Here is a 23,034-nt window from a genome sequence, read left to right as displayed (position 1 = left end):
CTGGAGAGGTTGAAACCAGCAGTTCATGCCCAGGTCCTTGACCTGGAGGCATGAAACCTGGCTGCTGATGAGTACTCAGATGGTGTGCATTTCCACAGATTTGGTATGTCCTGCAGGCGCATGCATGGCTTGTCAAGTTAGTACTTTCCAAGGCATGTGTGTTGCACAATTCTTGAATGGCATCTAGCCTCATGCTGATGTTGGAAGTATGAAATGGCACACATATGTATTGTGGACAGCTGTAGCAATGAGCTCAGTCTGCCAATGGTGACAAAGTATACACGTGTGCATGCACTGTGAGATGCTGACAGCAAGGCCTCTGACAGGAACAGTTGCCAGACTGAGATGTTGTGGGCCTGTGAAGTACATTCTTGCATGCTCCTCTATGGGTTGTTTTGTTGTGCATGATGATTGCATCATCCCCACTCCGTTGCTGAGACTGACACATCTGTATCTATGCATGGTCATGGCAAGTTATTGGACTATTCAGTTCTACATTGGAACTTGTAAGGTCACCGAGTGAGGGGGATTGCATGCTATGTCATCATGACATTTGTGTTGGGATCAACACCATTGCTGCATGAACTTCAGCAACGGACGCATGTACGTGTTGCTTGCTTTCATGTTGGACTGTTAGGGGTGCATATTGGTGGATGTGGTTGTGTGGAGATGTGCCTATGGTGCTAAGGACACATGTGGCTAGGTGCCCTTTCCATAGCCCTGCATGCAGGATACACTTGGTTCACTGTTAAATTGTGGTTGTGATATGTAATGAGTTGTTATGTGTATGTGGCCAGCCATCAATGTGCTAGGTTCACATGTGCATGTCTGATCATTGTGACTTGTCATTTTGCCTTCAGTTGTGAGACTCAAATCTGTCAGATATTCGAGCATGGGCCTCCGTGTGTGAGGCAAGTATTTGTTGACTAAAGCTGACAGCATGCTACTGATGCACTTGGGGAGAGAACACATGCATTGGCATGTATGATTGATGCCAAGTTTCTTTGTTCCCTTTTCAACAGTTGCTGTGGCTGTAGAAGAGGGTACACACTGTGCTAAGGAGCTGCATCCCAGGGGCAAGGCCTCCAGATGCAGACTCAGACGCCAGGCACACCCAGTTGCATCCACCTCCTCTGAGTATGATGTGCCTGGGGGGCATCCCATTCCAATGGCAATACTGCTGAAGAGAAGGCCCAGGATTCCATCATCGTGGTGCACACCTCAGCAGATGAGGCGGAACAAGGTGGTGGTGCTAAAATACCACACAGGGGCTTCAAGGCATGGAGACCTCAATGGAGGTGTCTGGGTTGATGGAGGTCGAGAAGGAGGAGGAACCCACTGTAAGCCTGCCCATGGTGTCAGGTGGGGGTACCAGCCTGCACACCTGGCCGTGACAGGAGGCTGTGCAGTCCATCATGGAGGGGTCAGCACAACCTCCTGTCCTGTCTACTTTAGCATGTCCCTCCTTCACTGATGTCTCCACCCAGACATAGCCTGCATTTCCAGCTGATGTGACTATCCGGGATTCAGTGCTGCCACTGCTGATAGGTATCTTGAGGCAGTGGCGTCTATGCATAATGCTGTACAAGCAACTCATGAGCTCATTGTAGAGCATCAGGGGAGTATGGGTCACCTCTTATACCAACTGGCAGCAACACTGATTTTCGGTAGCTACTTTGGACAGTCCACTGCAATTGCCCACTCCTCCTCCACCTCAACTGCGCCCCAGTCAACTGAGGCCTCCATGCCAGCTACCACATGGCCTCCTGTGCCCCTATCCCGCCACTGGCCACTCTGGATGTGCCTGTGTCCCTGGTGGAGGTCGAAGTCCATACCATGGCATATTAGGTGGTAACTGAGCCTGCCCAAAGAACAGACAGGGGAATAGGCTGTGGAAGAACACCAAGTATTTGATGGCAGTGCCGATTTAGGAGCAGTTGGTGCAGGCACCAGCTGCAATCCTGGAGGATTCTTGCAGAGCAGCGGAGGAGATTGCAAGCCCTCTGCAAAACAACAGAGGCCCGCCTGCAGGGCGGATGTGGATGGAGAATTGGCCTTGGATGCAGCATTGTCTGAGATGGGCATGGACTAACCCATCTGACTCATGTATATAGTTCACTAGTTGTAAGTCCTTTTGTTTTGTTTATTTATTCAAGGACTATTTTTATGTTACAATCTTTGTACATCGTGTTGCATCAATACATGTATATGTTATTGTACAACTCCACCATTTGCCATCTCTTTGTGCCATGGGAAGCATGTCTTGGTTTGCTGGTGCATGCATGTTCTTCTTCTTGTTTCTCCATGTGCTCCTTTTGTTTGAATATGATCTTGAATATGATCTCCAACTAAGAGTGTACAATGGCTGTCATGTGTGTTTGGATACACTGTCTGGATCATATTGGTGCTGGTCTATTTGCTGTGGGACATGTATTCATGCTTCACGTGAGTGGGATGTTTCTTTTGATGCCTTCATGGCCAATTTACCTATGTAGACAATGGTAGGTGTTGGAAAATTACATGTTTGGAGTTGCACATGTTTCACATCTCTGTCTTAAACATCTGTTGCTTGGCAACTTTCATGCTTTGCAGTCTAGTCATGTTGGATTGGTGTGTGTGTGTGTGTGTGTGAACCATGTATGGTATGCTGTGGTTGGCATGGCAATTCCTATGTACTTGTGGTCATGGGTGTCAAGTGATGTTGGGGTTTGTTTGATGAAGACAGTGTAGCATGTATTTGAATGACTTGCCATTCATGGACATGTGGACATGTGTTTCACTAGTAGGGAAGAGACCATCACAAGGGTGGGGGTAGAACGCAATGGTTGCCTCATGCCATTCCTTGTGCAGGGGCAGTGCGTGTTTGCTCTGGGTGTACCAGTGTTGGTTGAGTATGTTTCGGATTGTGTGTATAATGGTGGTGATGTGGGGCGACATTCACAGATTTGAGATATATTTCATGCTGGTGTTTTGTGTCTCTTATTGAGGATGGGTACTCATTTGTTTAGGTGTGCGCCCAGGTGTTCCACACAGTGGGGAGTTTTGGGTATCTGTTTGCAGATAATTCACCTCTGCCCATTCACTTCTCAAGCTTTCATTGTGGTGTGCATTGTGTATGATACCACATCTGTTTAAGCAGCCCTTTTTCACTTCCTTGTTCATGTGGATGTGCTCACACTTCATGAACTGGTATAGGTTATTGCCATTGGGGATGACGGGAAGGGATGTGGCCTCACTCAGAGTCATTGAGCTACACGTTTCAAATGTGGACTTTGTCACCTGAACATCAACTGACGAAAGAGTAGATGCAGTGACAATATGGTTGGCTCTTGTGCAGCTCAGAGAGATCCAAGAGAAAGCCAGGGAAGAGGTGACTGTCCTGGATTCAACCGCACTGCTTCCAAGTGATCATGTTGGAGGAGGATGTCTGCCAAGTGCAGTTCATGGAAGACACAGGCCAGAGGAGTTGAGGTAGGTAAGTGCTCAAAAGTGAACTGGGCAATGGGTGTTCCAGATGCATAGCCGGCAAGTGTTGTTGCTGTTACGACGATTGTAATGCTAACACCACCACTGTGCAGAACAAGGCCCGTGTCACTTGTAGGGACAGTGAATGGGTGTGGGTATCTATTACTATTGGGTATCACCAGATCATGAGTGTCTGGCAGCATACTGTTGTTTATGTTCAGTGGGCAACAAGATGCATGCATCTGTGGGAGTCCAATTTGGTGTATCTCCATGTGCAAGGGATATGGGGGTGACATCCCGTCAGCTATTGTCTTCTTAGGTGGACTGGGGATTCATCCTGGACCTCTGCATGCAAGATGGTTCATTTTATATTCTGTAACACAGTTCATCCAGCTCCTGGTGTCAGTACTGTGCGCTAAAAGAGTAAGGGTGGGCATTGGGGTGATCTGTATTTGGGGTGCATTATTGTGATGTGGCACCTTGTTTGGGCAGGTACTGTCTGGGAGACGAGTGGGTGTTCAGTGATGCGGATTTGGGGGTGCAGATTAGTCGGGGTACTGGTACGAGGGCAGACTTGTGGGTGCTGCCTTGATGTAGGGGGTTGGAGTGCAGGTTAGTCATATTACTGGGCTGAGGGCAGACTAGTGGGTGATTCCTTAATGTAGAGGGTTGGGATGCAGATTAGTTGAGGTACTGGGATGAGGGCAGACTTGTGGGTGCTGACTTAAGGTAAGGCGTTGGGGCGCAGATTGGCCAGGGTACAGGGACAAGGGCGGAATTGTGGGTGCTGCCTTAATATAGGGGGCTGGGGTGCAGATTAGTTGGGTACTGGGATGAGGACGGACATGTGGATGCTGCCTTAATGTATAGGGTTGGGGTGCAGATTAGTTGGGGTACTGGGATGATGGGAGACTTGTGGGTGCTGCCTTAATGTAGAGGATTATGACGTAGATATTTCGGGCTACTGGGATGGGGGTGGAATTGTGGGGGTATAAAGGTTAATGTAGGGAGTTGGGGTGCAGATTACTTTGGGTACTGGGACAAGAGCAAAACTTGTGGGTGCTGCGTTAACACAGGAGTTTGGGTCACAGGAAAGGAGTGGAAGCAATGGTGATTGCTGTTAAGTAATTTACTTTTTTCTATGGGTCCGGCGCTAAAGATGTTAAACAGCGCTATGTTCTGTTTGCTATGGGGGCATGTTGTAGGTGTTCTGGGCAGTACATGTTTTTCTTTTCGCTGCTGGTTTCTGCATGCATTTAATTCCATGAATCAGCTCCCAGCACTGTGCATGTGGTCCGCGCAATGTTCTTGCGTGCGCTACTTATAGCCGGGAGGAAAGCTCAAGGGCAACACGTTTGTCTTGGCAGCAAAACAACGCATAGCAACACAGGTTTAAATTCCTTGCTCATGTTTAGAAACTGTTCCCTGGTATTAAGTACGTTATAAACAAACAATTATAATAACACAGACTTACTGCTTTTTTGTGTGAATTAGGCCCTAGGGGCCTCATTCCGAGGCTGGCGCTATCCATGGAGTAAATAGCACCATGGTAAGCAACCATGGAGCTATTTACTCCATGGAAATCCGGCATGGTGAATGGAGTAATTACCGGTCCATTCCAAGGTTGGAGGGACCGGTAATTCCCCATTCACCATACCGGTTCCCCATCCCCATTCCTGCCCCCATAGGGCTCAATGGGAATGGGGAAGGAGTAAATTACGGCACCGTAAATAACGGTGCCGTAATTTACTCCAAGGTCCCTTTGCGGGTTGGATTTTTAACGCCTGCTAAAAGCAGGCGTTAAATGCCAACCCGCAAAAGGGAACTCGGAATATGGTGGTAAGTGTTAACGGTCACCGTTGCCATTAACGGTGACCGTTAACCCTTACCGCCAGCCTCGGAATGAGGCCCTATGTCTTTAAAGAAACACTCAGCTGTGTGTTTCATTTCAATACACAACTAGTATGTTACATTATTTTGTGTTATGTTGTTTGATATTTGTAAAGAACATGGCTGCCATAATCAGTACACCTATCAACCCCAATCAACATATGCAAGTCACATCTTTAACCCCAAATATGTTGACAATGTGAGGAACAACCGTTTTCTGTGACAACAGTGGAGGGGAGCTGCACGCCCCGATGTGTCATAAGTGTACTAGGAAAGACGTGGGGCACTATTCCTTATTTTCTTTTTGAATTATGCACTGTCTGTAAATAACCCCTTGAATCACTATATCTATCAGCTGAGTCATGGATGTAATTATGTATTTTATATTCTTTCCTAGTATTTCATTTGTGTTTATTTAGTTTTATTATTTCCAGGGAGGAACTTGTCAGGAGCCATGCCCCCCTAGAGGCTGGTTCTGATGAGGTAGTATAATGCTTAAATACTACAAAGATGAAACATGATCACAATATTCTGATTTTCAATTTATTTTTCATGCATCGTCTCATTATACACATAGAGCAGGAGTGACCAAAAACCTTTTTCACTGTGAAAATCCACTGAACCCCGGTTTGTGAATTAGGACCAGTATTGTTATTTCATTTTTTAAATGTAGCAAGTGCCATTTTGGATAACAATGCATTTTAGTGTATTCTTTACAATCAAATATTAATTCTTGAACGAAAAATAAGCCTGGATTGCACACGTTACCTATTTCTGTTACTTTTCTACACACACACACCTGCATATTATTTTCACTTCGGTGGTACACAGTTCCCCCAGATGCCCTTCTGTGTTTCAATGAAGCATTCCAGTTATGATATGATAAGTTTTATAACGCGCTTAACACCCAGAGGTTTCTAAGTGCGGACCTGGGGATCGAACCTGTGTTGCTTTGTGTCGTCTTGCTTCCAAGGCGAGCATGTTGCCCCTGAGCTATCCTCCCTAGACAGTTAGTGGATCAGCAGCTGTATATGCTAGAGATGTCCTCCCCACCTGCAGGTGTGATTAGCACAGGGACATCATAAACTGCTCCACATCACTGTAGGAGGACAGCCATGACAATCACTCCATCTCAATTATCTTTGCATTGGTCGTTCCTGTGACAGCACACGCATGCTGCGGGGTCTGGGAATACATGTGAATGGATGTAACTGGTCTGAATCAGCAACTAGAGATCAGCTAGACATCCCTAACCTACGTATTCTACAGTCTACATTTGGACATTCCTAATGGTTTATGGCTTTTGGCGCTTTATAAATAAACACATAGATAAAAACGACGGATCCACTATCAGATAAAACGCTTAGAATGTTAAAGCTTAATCTGCAAAGAAGGCTTCCTGTGGAAAATTGAATAATGTAAATATCACATCTGAAAATGATATATCAAATCTGAAAAGGGCATCCATTGGTAACAGTGCCTGGATAATGCCCGGCTATCAAACGAACAGCGGGAAATAAAGACGTGATGCTGTGGAATAACAATTGCAAATGATTTATGGAACAAGTCAAGAAAGATCAGAAGACATTGTGGAGTCAAAAATCAATATGACTTAGATGTTCCGCCAAACCTATGACCCCATCATGGAATGACTCATTACTCCCTAGTGACAGTTCGGTTCTTGTTGTGGTATTTCTAAAACATTCAGCTGCTTTGCTACGAAATGTTTGATGAATCCCTTTGCTTCAAAACCTACGAACTGGACTATTCAACTAAATTAAACAGTATAAACTGGGTACGTTTATGGCAGAACGTATTTCCTGAAGTAGACTTTCTAATTTGCTGAACATGCTTGTGGCATTTTATACTGGTATGTGGGTGACTGGCAGAGTTTAATGTTTGATACTGTATAGGCCTGGTCCTTGAAACATGCCCTGTGCTGCACTGACCCAAATAGGGGAAGAGACCGCCAAATCAATATGCTTCTTTTATCCACGGGACAAACACAGATTGTTTTTAGTGGTTAGATTGGGATTCTTGCATCGCTTAGCTGGTACAGGGTTTAATTTTAACGAACGACCGGTATTTGTAAGCGATACATATTGTTTATCAAACTGCGCACACCTCTTTTATTTCTTTGCTCCACCACAGTGTGGTACTGGTACCAATAGAGCTTGTTCAGCTGGATTAGTTTACATTGGTTACTTAAGAGACCCTAGGAAGCCTTTATAGGACTAATGAGCGTGACTACAGCAAGAGGTTTTCGCGTTTCAAATATTTGTTTGCAGTTGTCGCAATGTTTTCTTTGTTTGAATATTTGTTTCCAGCACTGATGAGGAATCGAGAAGGGAAGTGTAGGTTAAACAAAATGAGTGCATTTTGCAAATAACTAGGAACGACATGTTTTTTTTTTTTTTAAAGATTGTCGAATTACCATTGTATGTGTCTAGTTTCGGCTAAACATTGTCACTAGTCTATAAAAATACGTGTTATGAAACCTGCCAATTTTAACTTTTTTTGTTGTTTGTTTGTTACACTATGGCCCTCTTCCGGTTTCCCTTTCTGTTTGCCCCCGTAAAAAGCTTTCATGGCATATTGTATATTAATGCAGAATTGTTATGTTTTAATGTGCACCTGTCAATAACATTACAATGACTTCTTGCCGAGCCTCCACACTAATCTAAGAGCAGCACTGACAGCTCACACACACGCTCACTAGTATAGTGATGCCATGCAGGTACTCTCGCACCTTTGGGAGAATACCGCTGGGCAGGACAATGGACTTTTAATATCAGTCGAGAAGGAATGTAGTCCACAAAAAAAAGCACTGTCATGCGATTCCCAACCCACCCAGCAAAACTGAAATAGCGCTGAGCGGCCTTGCTGCCTTCATTTTACAGCAGAGAAGTTAAAGTCATTCAGCAACTTTAAGCCGATATATCACTGGCAAGCAGATAGATGAGGTGCATGCTTGCCAGATGTTCTGGTCTGGAAGCTTACTGGAGATCTAGAAGTATAAGGAGGCCAGATGTGCATTTGAAATAGAAGTTCCGCTATCAATTTTTTGTATGAATATTTTCCAGGCGCCCTATTTTCCCGATAAGGTTATGGTGTGTTTCAGTATTTGTTGCAGGTTTTGAACTCTTCCTTACTCTTGAAATGGCCAGGGGCGACGATCTTACACCAAAGCATGGTAATGCCCCTGGGATGGGAGCAAGAGGGCTTCTTGTATGACTGCCCGGCTTCCTCTCTCATGCAGGGCGCTGGCAATGTTCTGCAGTGGTGTCAAGACCTATGAAGTAATCCAGGTGTTCGAGACGGGGGCACTGGGGGGAACGCAAAGCGTTTCCCCCGGGGTGATTTTTTGGCGCTAAAGCGCCCCTCCCCCCCCAAGGGATTAGGGAAGGTTCAGGAAGCAGGCGACGGTTGGACGTGGGATTAACCACCCTCCCACCCCCTTGTTTTTTGGGTTATATGTCAGGTATATGGTTTTTATTTCTAGGAGGGGGGGTCTCTGTAATTTGGTTTCTGCCGGGTTATATCTTATTTTCAATTTTCTCAGGGTTTTTAGGCTCTGTTTAAGGTCTTTATTGTTTTCGGTAGGTTTGTGTGACAGGTTAGGGCACTAGTTGGGGAAGTTGTGATGTGGCAGGTCAGACTGGCTGCAGGTCATAGGAAGGGGGAGATTGGTGTACATGGGAGTTTTTATGAGTTTTGAAGTTGTTTTGGTTGATGGGGGCATGTCCCCTTTAGATGTGGGGGGAGGGAAGCACAATAGATGGATGGCACGGGAAAGGATTGGGGTGGCGCTGTTTGCACAAACGGGCTACCCCGGGGGAACGGTATTGAACCTGGAGGGGTATGGTCCGGAGGAGAAAGCAGGACGCCTTGAGAAGTGGTAAGGAGATGTAGGGACCAAAGGATAGTGAGGGAGGAAGGGATGAAGTTCAACTATTTAATTATTTAATTGTTGGGGAAAATGAAAGTGTTGAATTATTAATTGGTTATTTAAAATATTTTGTTAGTCTGTAAGGCCATGGAGCCAGATAAGCGGTTATTTGTAAGCTTTGGCCTGTCACATTAAAGCAACCTTTTCCACTATAAGCGAGTCTGGGTTTTTGTTCAGTAAGCCAAAATGTTGTATCGTCAAAAATTGGCCACCTTTTCGCGTCTTCTGATCATATTGCAGTAAAGGAATCTGAGCGTGTCATCCCTCGCCTCGTTTCAGCATCCTGCGTTGGAATGGAGATGGATTCTGTGGGTTGGAAATGTCTCCACCGGTCAGAGGGAGACTACCTGGTTGCGCTCCCCTCAGGCAGAGAAACAGCAACCTGGCACCTTCCCCCATATGGTGTTACCCGAGCAGACATATGAGTGAGCGCAAAGAAACATGGCAAGAATAAAACAAACAAAAGGCTGGCATTATAGTGGGCACTCGTTCTGTCACCACCTGACAGGGATCCAAGCACATCAGAGCATGTCTGTTCACCAGGTAGATGTTCCAGCTGACGCGCATGCACACCCTTTTTTCATTAATAATACATATTATTGTGGGAAGACTTAAAACAGATGTGATTGGGGGTACAGGGGAATATACCGTCAAGGTAGGGTTTTTATAGATTTAGTTATTTATGTTTAAGCAGCATGTCCCGTGATGGCTTTATCTTTCTAATGAAACACCAGTAAAGACAGCATCAACAAGCGGTACTAATCCACAGGGTTTCCAAAAAACAGATGATAACTGTCTAGAACTGGAAGTGTTCATTTGTCACATTTCAAAATCTCAGACACATGCAGGCTGCAATACTTTTAGACAAGAAACTGCATCTTGTGATCGCTTCCAATAGTTGCTAAGGTGACCATCATATGCACGTCTTTTGCAACGCAGGTACCGTGCGCGGACATGATCACGTTACCAGGAAGCGTGCATTTCTTCATCCAGTTTGCACATGTTGATTTGATCCTTCTAGCATACATGAGTGGTGTGAAAGCACTGCTCTTTCTTGAACTCGCCCCTTTCATGAATAATCTCATTTCTTATCTTGATCAGTTTACTGCTAGGGCACAGCCCTGGCCACAGCATGTGTGCTGATGCTATTTGTGTTGACTAATCCAAATGGATCTGGTGATTTCATTGCTGCTGAAATAATCAAGAATGTATCTTTGCAAGTTAGGCCAAGAGGTGATGTTTTCCCAGCCCCCTGGATGCGTTTCTTTGTTGAAGCCACACGTCAAGTAAGGTTTAATCAAGTCCGGGACTAATGGGTCGCATGCAGAGAGATTATAAGCACACGTCGGATCATTTTACATTGTTTTTAGCGCGGTTTAGAACAAAAGCTTCCCTTTATACAAAAAAAGGTGCCATACACGCTTGGCAGAAAAAGTAACACATCAGAATAGCCACAGTAAAGGTCTTAAACACAAATGAACCCAATCTCACACAACTGGCTGGATGTGTATTAACTTGGATCTCTGCCTAAAGCATTGGGGAGAGAAATGAATGAACTGGCAGGTTAGCATATAGGCACAATTGTACCCAACCAACAACAGCGTAACATGGGATGGCAATAATCTACACAGGGCATAGTAGACATTTCCATTTAGTGGCATTTCTGCCTATACACGCGGACATTATTATTTCTGACAATGGAACACGGAAGAGAAGACAGGGTTTCCTGGTGTAGGGTGTAGGGTGTGTGCATGAGTGGAAAGCCAGGCGTACCAGCATCATTTATATATCCAGGGGGTGATAGGATTTACAGAATTATCAAAAAAGTCCAAATCTGTCCACAACTGCCCTCTGGCCTATTTTCTGAGCCTTCACAATCCATTACCACTGATGCGGTCTGTTGCCTTCGAGTCACTACTTCATGTTTGACCATACCCAAACATCACACACCAAGGGTCTGATTTCCAAAACCGTTTTAACCTGGGAAAGTCCTATTGACATTTGTTATTGTAAATCAGGCTCCTAGGGTCATACTAAGATGTTGGCATTGCAATCGAAACGTTTTGTGAACATTGACTGATGGGGAGCAATAACACTTTTGTAAATTCAAACGAATTCTAATAGTTATCAAAACTATGATAAATACGAATTTCAGACATTTGCCCTTGGAAATGTCCCCCCTAACACCCCAGCATCCCCATCCATAATTTACATGGACTTTCAGTGGTCACCAGCCGCAGGTGGAGGAGGAAAGATCACTTTATACTGTGTTTTCCCTTCCAAATGTGACTGCATGGATGGGCCCAGAAATTGTTGTATAAGTGCATACTTGATCATTTCTAAGATGTGTAATGCACTAGTGATGATACTTGCATATATTATTGTCTCCATCTTGCTTTTATGTCCACCTCTTTTATTTCCCATTTGAAGACATTTGCACACGGTTATCCTTGATGAATTACAGACCAGCACTAAATGTCTTATTGATGATTGTGCCACTGGGTGCACTTTGGCACAATGGATCCGGTTGAGTGATTGCACAAATAGCTTCTTTGGTCCTTAAGTAATATCGATGTGTAAACATAGGAAATATACTGTAGGGATGCAGAAAGGGAACACCGTGATATTTCACTGTATTGCTACTATGTTTATTCTTGACAAATGAATGGTACATGGGTTTCGGAATTATTCTTACTTCAAAATGGTGTACTAATACTGGGCAAATGTTATAGACTAAATTCGAATCACTATCATTTTGGGCATTTCACTGAGCCAAATGTTTCTTTCAGGGTTCACGCAAAGTGATTTGGGGCAGTTTGGGGTAAAATATAATGAATGTGGCATGATTAGATTGAGTTCACGATCATTCTTAGGCCGAGGAAGAGACATCCAAATTCAGGGTTTTGAGTGTCCAAACCTTTGTAATGGAGGAGCCAAACTATCACTTTCAAATATTTCTGATGAGACAACATACTAGTGGTGAATAGAACATGCAAAGAGGAAATCATAGAATTGTTTAGGGGAAAGACATTATGGTCAATTCATATAACTGAGATTGCCAACATTTTGAAACAAACGAGGCAAAATTCTAGTTGAAAAGAAAAACAATCTCAAAATTGTTTGTTGCTAGAAGTTTGCATTCAGTGTTTGCAACTGAGTGCCACATCAATGGATACATCAGACAAGATATTGTTGCAGAGATTTGAGATGACATAACGTACTGCTAAACAGAAGGAAGTAATAAAATTGGAGGCAGAATATTACATTCTGGCGTTAGATGTGACAACTGTTTGCAAATGATGAGACAATAAATTAATTGCAGAGAAACAATCTTAGTCATAAGATTCCGTTCAGTATCTGAATAGCTGAATTCACCTGTATGGAAACACAATCTTAGGGCAGTGATTTGTTTAAAAGGTATATTGTAGCTAATTATGCTCATACATGATACCACTGCACTGGGATGCACTGGAATGCAAAGCTAGCTGGTAAATCACTCACCCAAAGTGTGGAATTGGATCTGTGATGTTAGATGGCTGCCAGGTGGACTGCCCCCATGAAACACCTCTACATGTTGCTGCAGCCTTTGACTTCAGCCATAGTACTTTGTTTCTTGTACCCCAAATCTTCCCACAGCGGAATGCCCGTGGATGATACCCATCCATCTTGCTCACTCTGGGGAAATCCTATCAGAAGGATGAATTTCTTTCCCCTAAAAGGTCGAACACCTGCCGTAGTTGTGATCCACTGCCCTAAACCCTGGGTATATTGGGGCCATCCTGAGCATCCGTCATGGACCTCCTCTGAGCCTCACATAACTTAGTACGTGGCACCAGCTTGTGCTCTAGGAAAGTCAATCCAACAAACCCAGGACCAGTCACTGGACCTTATCACAGCATCCTAAAAACTAGATCCAAGAATGAAGTGCTGGGGCACTTGAACTACAAAAGACCCTGAGTAACCTTTGACGAACAGTAAGTTGAGGGATGGAAGGATTTATGCATAATGGGCACCTACAAGCTTGAGATTCCTGGGCTTTTTTGTTATTTTCTTCCAAAACACATTTATTAATTCCCACAAAACTTGAGCACACTAAACCTTAGTGTTTATGTTGTTAACATTCCAATCATTGACCATTTAAACCTTGGTCTAAAGTTGTCTGTTGATCCATTAACTGTAACATATTAGTTGGAAAGTTGATATCATAAAGGTCATTGGAGTCAGGGTTTACATTCAGTTGCTCTATCATTTTTATGACACTTTGTTTTGTTGCAAATACAACATTTTAGATTTCCTTGGAACCACACATTTACATTATGTGTCTATAACCGAGTGTGCCAACTTTTTTTGAGCAACAAGGAAACATACCAATTATGAAGAATACATCTTATATTTCATGTGGGGGAGGAAACAGTTAGTGGATGTGCTTGAATGAACAACGTTTTTGACAGACCAGCAAAATACTAGTTGCAGGTGAACATTCTCACATTTGTTTAGAAAATAAATTACTTGCCTTTAAATGAGCATACTATCATTTTAAGATGGACAAGCAAAATAATCCTAGAATTGTTTGGAGGCAGGAGGTAAAATGTGGCTGCAATAATTGTGTGTGCTGAAGCTTTGTTGCAGACGAGCATACATATTTGTTTTGGGACAGTCAAAGAATTGTTTTGTGAGATTAGATAAGTATCAGTAGTTGTAACTCAGTGAGAAGAAAATAAGTAAATCGTTTGGAGCCAGGAGATTAATTTTAGTGTCTATAGCGGAGAGTGCCAACTTTTTATGACAATATATTCGGCTTGTAGAAAAATATCCCAGTTTGGAGGCAGGAGAATGTGCTTAATGAAATGTTGCAACATTTCTGATGGTTGGGATAACAATACTAGATGCAAATATTTTTGACAAGTCAAAATACCAGCTATAGTAGTGAATTAAATGATTTGCCACCAAAAGATTACATTCAGTGGCTCTAACTAGGTATGCAAACATGTTGTGGTGAACAAGGTAAAATGCTGTGAAAAGAAAAAGAATTTGAGTAAGGATTTTTTTTTTATGAGGGAGAAGGCAAAGTACTTCATGTTATATCCAGATGCCCCCTATAGTCCTTCCTTTGCCCTTGGACAGGTGACAAACACCTTCCCAATGCTCTACAACACTTTGTCAACCATTCAATGGCTGCCCACACTTTAGGAACCACATCAGCCAACCCCAAGACGGCCGCCACAACTCCTGGATTCCTGTGCAGTACAGTTTTTCTTTAGGGAAGTTTCCTACTGCATGAATAGGGGCAGCGTTTGATTTATGGTGACACACATGACGGGTAGTACATTGGCCTGGGCTGCCACCTTGGTTTCTCTAATCCTGGACTCTTATGCAGGCTTTATCACCGCCTTAAAAAGACTCTTTGATCATCCGGACCTGACATATACAGCTCAAGAAGAAGAGCTCTTGGAATTTAAGCAAGGACAGGTGGACGTTGTGACTTATACCGCAAAGTTCAAACAACTAGCTCTACAGGCTGATTGGTCAGATCAGGCATGTTTCACACTGTACAGGAAAGGATTATCCGAAGATCTCAAAGATTAGCTCTCTGGGGTACCTCGACCCTGAAACTTGGATCAGTTAATTCAGTTGGTTATTGAAATCGTCTAACGCTTACAAGAGAGACATCAAGAATGCAGGAAACTTCGGAACCCTTCCTCTTGCACCTATGTTCCAACCACCAACCAAACAGACACACATAGAGATAACACCAAACCCATGCAACTAGGTGCCACCAGAGGACCTTTATCATCTGAGGAACGGAATAGACACAGACAACAAGGTTTATGCATGTACTGTGGTTCAGATACCCATCTTCTCTCTATCTGTTCTTTGGATCCTCGACGGAAGGAAAACTCCACCTCCCGATCCTAACTGGGATACAGGGACGGGAGCGATTGCCTTATCCCACTCATCATGACAGCAGAGTAATACTATCTGCTCTAATGGAACCTACCATCCTCTTAGTCTTACAAGTTACCTTACAGATTACTGACGGATATTCCATCTAGGTATCCGCCTTGGTGGATTCCAGTGCAGGGGGGAACTTCATGGACAAGGCATGGGCCAAGCAAATGACCAAACCCCTACAAACGAAGCAGGAACATTTACCCATGGAAGGAGTTGATGGTCGGCTTCTGGAAAGCGGTTCCATTACAGACAACACTGTACCACTCGGAATATTGATTCATCACCATCAGGAATGGATTCAATTTGACCTAATTCGGGCGGTTTATTATCCTAAAATTCTTGGAATACCTTGGCTCTCCACTCAGAACCCCTAGATAAACTGGCAGGCTCACACTCTATTTTTGGGTTCTGAGCATTGTGTGTCTACGTATCTTATGTATACTGCTCCACAAACAGTATTACTTACCACCTCTCACCCTTTGGCTAATCTAGGCTTATCCTTATCCACCTCCTTACCGCAGAAAAACTGGGCTTTTGCAGAAGTCTTTGACCTGGAAAAATACAAATCTTTACCCCCTCATCGACCAGAGGACTGTGCTATTCAATTGATGCCTAACACGAAAGTACCATTCAATAGTATGTTTCGGTTGACACCCGCCGAGAATATAGCATTTAAAGCGTACCTTCAGGAAAATGTGGCTAATAGCCTGATAAGAGAATCAGGGGGTAATTCATAGAATTTATCGCACAAGTGGCGCACGCGGCTGGCGCACAGTATGCACGTGCGATTGTCTGTGCCAGCCGCGTGCGCTAAAATCAATTTCCGCGCACAGCGTATTCATGGATTTTATCTACCAAAACCAGCCGTGGCGCACAGTAGCGCAGCGACCCTGCAGCAGTGCCAGTTATGCCCCCAAGAACGCCCCTCGCGCAGGGAAAAGCTATCAAAATCCCCAATCCAGCGCAAAGGGCTGCGCTAAGCCTGTATCAGTATACTTGGCCGCCACACAGCACACGGCAAGCGGGGAACGTGTATTACTGTGGTTTGCTGGAAGTTTCACACGTGATTGGCCCTATGCGAGTGGGGTCTGTGTATTACTGGGGTTTGTGGGAAGTTTCACACGCGATAGGCCCTGTGCGAATGGGGAACGTGTATTACTGGGGTTCGCGGGAAGTTTCACACGCGATTGGCCCTGTGCGAGTGGGGTACGTGTATTACTGGGGTTCGCGGGAAGTTTCACACGCGAAAGGGCCTGTGCGAGTGGGGTACGTGTATTACTGGGGTTCGCGGGAAGTTTCACACGCGATTGGCCCTGTGCGAGCGGGGTACGTGTATAACTGGGGTTCGCGTGAAGTCTCACACGCAATTTGAGCAGGGTACGTGTATTTCGGCGGGGCGTGGGAAGTTTCACACACGATTGGCACTGTGCGAGTGGGGTACGTGTATTACTGGGGTACGTGGGAAGTTTCACACGCGATTGGCTCTGTGCGAGTGGGGTACGTGTATTACTGGGGTTCGCGGGAAGTTTCACACGCGAAAGTGCCTGTGCGAGTGGGCTATCTGTATTACTGGGGTTCGCGGGAAGTTTCACACGTGATTGGCCCTGTGCGAGCGGGGTACGTGTATAACTGGGGTTCGCGTGAAGTCTCACACGCGATTTGAGCAGGGTACGTGTATTTCGGGAGTGCGCGGGAAGTTTCACACGCGATTGGCCCTGTGCGAGTGGGGTACATGTATTACTGGGGTGTGCATGAAGTTTCACATGTGATTGGCCCTGTGCAAGCGGGGAACGTGTATTACTGGGGTTCGCGGGAAGTTTCACACGCGATTGGCCCTGTGCGAGTGGGGTACGTGTATTATTGGGGTTCGCGGGAAGTTTCACACGCGAAAGGGCCTGTGCGAGTGGGGTACGTGTATTACTGGGGTTCGCGGGAAGTTTCACACGCGATTGGCCCTGTGCGAGCGGGGTACGTGTATAACTGGGGTTCGCGTGAAGTCTCACACGCAATTTGAGCAGGGTACGTGTATTTCGGCGGGGCGTGGGAAGTTTCACACGCGATTGGCACTGTGCGAGTGGGGTACGTGTATTACTGGGGTACGCGGGAAGTTTCACACGCGATTGGCTCTGTGCGAGTGGGGTACGTGTATTACTGGGGTTCGCGGGAAGTTTCACACGCGAAAGTGCCTGTGCGAGTGGGCTATCTGTATTACTGGGGTTCGCGGGAAGTTTCACACGTGATTGGCCCTGTGCGAGCGGGGTACGTGTATAACTGGGGTTCGCGTGAAGTCTCACACGCGATTTGAGCAGGGTACGTGTATTTCGGGAGTGCGCGGGAAGTTTCACACGCGATTGGCCCTGTGCGAGTGGGGTACATGTATTACTGGGGTGTGCATGAAGTTTCACATGTGATTGGCCCTGTGCAAGCGGGGTACGTGTATAACTGGGGTTCGCGTGAAGTCTCACACACGATTTGAGCAGGGTTCGTGTATTTCGGGGGTTGCGCGGGAAGTTTCACACGCGATTGGCCATGTGCGAGCGGGGTACGTGTATAACTGGGGTTCACGTGAAGTCTCACACGCGAATGGATCCGGGTACGCGTATTTCGGGGGGTGCGCGGGAAGTTTCACACGTGAAAGGGCCTGTGCGAGTGGGGTACGTGTATTACTGGGGTTCGTGGGAAGTTTCACACGCAATTGGCCCTGTGTGATCGGGGTACGTGTATAACTGGGGTTCGCATGAAGTCTCACACATGATTTGAGCAGGGTACGTGTATTTCAGGGGTGCGCAGGAAGTTTAACACGCGATTGGCCCTGTGTGAGTGGGGTACGTGTATTACTGGAGTGCGCGGGAAGTTTCACACGTGATTGGCCCTGTGCGAGCAGGGTACGTGTATAACTGGGGTTCGTGTGAAGTCTCACACGCAATTTGATAGGGTACGTGTATTTCGAGGGGTGCGCGGGAAGTTTCACACGCGATTGGCCCTGTGCGAGCAGGGTACGTGTATAACTGGGGTTCACGTGAAGTCTCACACGCGAATGGATCCGGGTACGTGTATTTCGGGGGGTGCGCGGGAAGTTTCACACGCGATTGGCCCTGTGCAAGCGGGGTACGTGTACAACTGAGGTTTGCGTGAAGTCTCACACGCGATTTGAGCAGGGTACGTGTATTTCAGGGGTGTGCAGGGAGTCCTACATGTGGATTAGCAGTGTGGGTCCTCCCAGGTGTTCCCTCTACACCCTCCACGGCCCCTGCAGGCAGCCCACACCACAGGGGACTACCCTGCACCCCTGGTCATGTCCCGCAGGCAGCCCATCCACCATGGGCAAGCCCCCCAGCCAAGCCACATGTCCGCTTGCACTACTGCTCACCAACTCATGTCCCCCAGCATCCCCACCCCCCAACAGTGCGGGGCATCTGCCAGCAGGCCCCCACTCATGTACCACTCATGTCCCCCTGCACCCCCACCCTGCAGCAGTGCAGGGCACCTGCCGGCAGGCCCCCACTCATGTCCCACTCATGTCCCCCTACCCCTACGTCATGACGATCCTCAATCATGGCCCTTATGGCCAGCCTCCCCAGCCCAAAGACCCAACCAATTATTGCATCCACCCACATAGAAAAGCCAATTACATGATACAAACAACCCCAAAGGCAAGTATGTAAATGAACACATGTCCGTCACACACACACAATGGGTGCAAGTGAATGTGAAAATCCATATCATGACATGCATGAAACCAATGAGATAATACCAAACATCGAAGCATGAAGAAAAAAATGTATTAAACACAACATGAATGTAATTAAAAGACAACACACAACAACAGGAATAATTAAAGAAATGCTGCATGTGCGTAAAAGAATAAAAAACAAGAAATCATAATCCAAAAAAATCCAAAAGAAATGGTGTGCAAAGTCACAGTCCAACAAAGCAAATCCAATGGAAAAAAGAAAGTGAAATCCATTGCCCCATGGTGAAAATAAAAAAAATGAGAATAATCCAATGGTGAACAATCCAGGGTCCATGAGCACAACTGAAGAAATGAAACCTACCAAAAATACTACCTAATAAAAAACTATATACAAAAACGTGGCGCATTGTCCAAGCGCAACCAAAATAAAAAAAAAAGGAAAGGAAACCTAACACTATCTAACTATATACAATGGCGGCGGGCAAGTCCTGCGGCTCACTCTGTGGTGTCCCGGGCCAGGGCATCATCGAACTCCATGTCGATGTTCCGGAGGCACTCTGCCTGCCTCAATGCCCGACGCATGGAGAACTCCGCCCTTACCATGGTGGGCCGCGCCTCTTCTGCCCGCCGCCGCCCCGCACCCATACGCTGGCCCAACCGCAGCCACACGGAAGACACATCCATTCCAGGGTCCTCCTGCCCTCTGGCCGATGCCTGCCCCCCTGATGTCGATGGCCCTGAGCCATCATTGCTCCCACGTAGAGCCTGCTCCTGCTGCTGCTGCCCATGTGCCTTGTCCGATGATGCCTGCACATCCTCCATCAGCTGGTCTCCAGTTGTGGTGTCCACCCCTGCTGGATCGCCGACTCCCGACTGTGGCAGGGATGGGATCTCCACCAAGCTGGCTGTGTTGGTCAGGCCAGGTCCATAGAGGGCCCTGGTGGAATCTGGGCCGGAAGACGGCAGGGAGAATGACTGGCGCATAGTCTCCACAGAGGAGGAGAGGTCCAGCAGAGTGCGCATCACATGTAGGAACCCACCAACCAGGGCCCCTCCCAACAGTGCCACGTCACGACGCTGCTCTTCGTGATGGCGTGCGTTCTCTGCCCAGGAAGAACGCACGTCATCACGAATGTCACGCGTGCGCAACGCGACACCAAAATGGACGGAGCCCACACGTTCATGGGACCCCTCGTCCGCAGGTAGTGGAGAGGCAGATGACATGGCACTCTCCCCTACCTGCGGACGGGCCTGGGACGGGGCCTCCCTGCTGGTGCATGGTGGTGCAGTCACAAGGTCAAGGACAGGGATATGCACAGGCCCCTCCGCGGTAGCCTGTGCTGCCTCCTGACCCTGGACTGCACCACTTGCACCAGTGGTACTGCCCCCACCAGGCCCCATGTGCGGCTCAGTAGTGGGCTCCTCCTCCTCTGTGGAGACCACCAATCTGGATGTCTCTGTACCTTCTTCCACCATTGCAAGCCCCTGTGGGGGCTCACCCGGCCCTTCCGCCACAGCCGTAGTGGCAGATGCAGCACCATCCCCCTCGCTCCCGGATGATGGCAAGTCCTGGGAGGGTGGCTGGGCCTTGCGTCGCCACCCAGTGGAGTCATCCCCGCTGCTTGGCTCCACAGCGCCGTATCCCCGCCCTCTTCTTCACTTGACGCTGCGTAGAGGGAGACATAAAACACAAGCATCAGGGTACAGTACAATATTCCCCTAGACAGGAAGCAATAACACATGAGTGGCAGTGTCTAACGTCACTTCCATCCTGTCCCTCCACAACACATGGGTGAATGCACGCAACACACATGCATAAACAGGCATGGTGCCTGCAATCAACATCAGCATCCATGTACAAGGGCCTCTATTAATCAAAATGTTGCCTTCAAACTCACATGCATCCTGGCTCACACTGATCCCATGCACACACATCACCGGAGGGTCATGCATCATGCCTTGTACACCACATACACAGTGGATAGACACAGTGCATACAACGGTGACCGCACTGCATGAGTGAATCTACACATCATCACGGACATGTGTCATGAATCCATGGCGTATCGAAGTCACAGACACACTTCTCAGACACACACACATGTGCACCATACATGTACATGACAGCAGCACCCATCCCTCACACCCCCACCATGTGCAAGAACAGACACTGGCATGCTTTCATGTGTGCATTTGCCATACAGCTCCCCATGCAGCATTGGAACTCATGCACCAACCATGTGGTTCGCACATTACTGGTCTCACATGCATGACCATGATGTCCCTTCACACACACATCCATACATGGCCCATGTCACACATACAGGCAAGTATCAGACTACCAGCACACTGCAACATGCCCTGTCTCGCACACCAATGCTTGGCCACTTACTGCTCAACTCCAGACGGGTCTTCCTCTGAAGGATCTGGGCGTGGAGCTCTGGGCATACGTGTTCCAGGACCCTCATCTGGATGTCACTCATGCTGACCCAGCCCCCCTCCGCGAGGTGCCGGGCCTTGTGGAGGGTCCTGGACCTGAAGTCCTGCCAGCACTTCTTGACATGCTTGATGTCGCGGGTTGCCACCCCCTCCGTGTTGATTGCAACCACTACCTAGTCCCAGATCCTCTCCCGTCCTTCCTTGTTGGCGCGTGATGTTCCGAAGAGGGCATCATAATGCCCTGAGACATGCTCCACCAGGACACCAAGTTCCTTCACACTGAAGCTGGTGGCCCTCTGCCTCTCTGGCTGGGGGTCGCCAGTGGTCTCAGATGGTGTTTGCCCTGACATGGCGACCCCCGAGGCAGGCGTGGGTGGTCAACTGGGTCCTGGAGCTGGGCTGTGGAGCGATGGTATCCCAGTTGGGAGTCTTCTGTTCCAGCAGGGGTGGACACAGCAACTGGAATTCTGGCTGACATGCAGGCACCAAATAGCAGGGCACGTGGGCAGCAGGCAGTCAGGCAGCAGCAGATGGCAGGTGGGAGCGTGCTCGGGGCTCTGGGGGGCAGGATAATGGCCTTCAGGGCAGGAGCGTGGTCTTCCGTGTGTGTACGCGTGGCCAGCTTGATATGGAGTGAGTTGGCACGTGAAAAAAGTGCACGTCAGTGTGAAATCCGAGGAAAGGCCCTTAGCGTGTAAGCGCGTCAGCATACGTACGCGATTTCATTGGACCAAAGGCCCTTAGCGCGTAAGCGCGTCTGTGACGTATCGCACACGGGCATTGCCCTGGCATGGGTTGAAGATCCCACGTGGCTTTCCATTGCTCTGTACGTGCTTTTCGTGGGGTGCGGCTGTGTGTTTTCCAGCCGTTGGGGTTCACACGCTATTACTTCACAGCGGGTGGGTGTTGGCTACGCGTTCTTCTACACACAAGGCAGACGGTGAGTGGTATCCAGCTCGCCCAGGGCCAATCGCGTGTGAAACTACCCGGGAACCCCAGTAATACACGTACCCCATTCGCACAGGGCCCTTTCGCATGTAATACTTCCCGCGAACCCCAGTAATACACGTACCCCACTCGCACAGGGCCAATCGCGTGTGAAACTTCCCGCTCACCCCAGTAATACACGTACTCCACTCGCACAGGGCCCTTTCGCGTGTAAAACTTCCCGCGAACCCCAGTAATACACGTACCCCACTTGCACAGGGCCAATTGCGTGTGAAACTTCCTGTGAAAACCAGGAATACATGTACCCCACTTGCACAAGGCCAATCGCGTGTAAAACTTCCCATGCACCCCAGTAATACACGTACCCCACTCGCACAGGGCCAATTGCGTGTGAAACTTCCTGTGAACCCAAGGAATACACGTACCCCACTCGCACATGGCCAATCGTGTGTAAAACTTCCCATGCACCCCAGTAATACACGTACCCCACTCGCACAGGGCCCTTTCGCATGTAAAACTTCCCGCGACCCCCAGTAATACACGTACCCCACTTGCACAGGGCCAATCGCGTGTGAAACTTCCCGCGAACCCCAGGAATACACGTACCCCACTCGCACAGGGCCAATCACGTGTAAAACTTCCTGCGCACCCCAGTAATACACGTACCCCACTCGCACAGGGCCAATCGCGTGTGAAA

Source organism: Ambystoma mexicanum, chromosome 9, assembly GCF_040938575.1.
Source record: "Ambystoma mexicanum isolate Mex_15411 chromosome 9, UKY_AmexF1_1, whole genome shotgun sequence".
NCBI lineage: Eukaryota > Metazoa > Chordata > Amphibia > Caudata > Ambystomatidae > Ambystoma > Ambystoma mexicanum.
The sequence above is the reverse complement of the archived record's forward strand: the minus strand, read 5'-3'. Positions refer to the sequence as shown.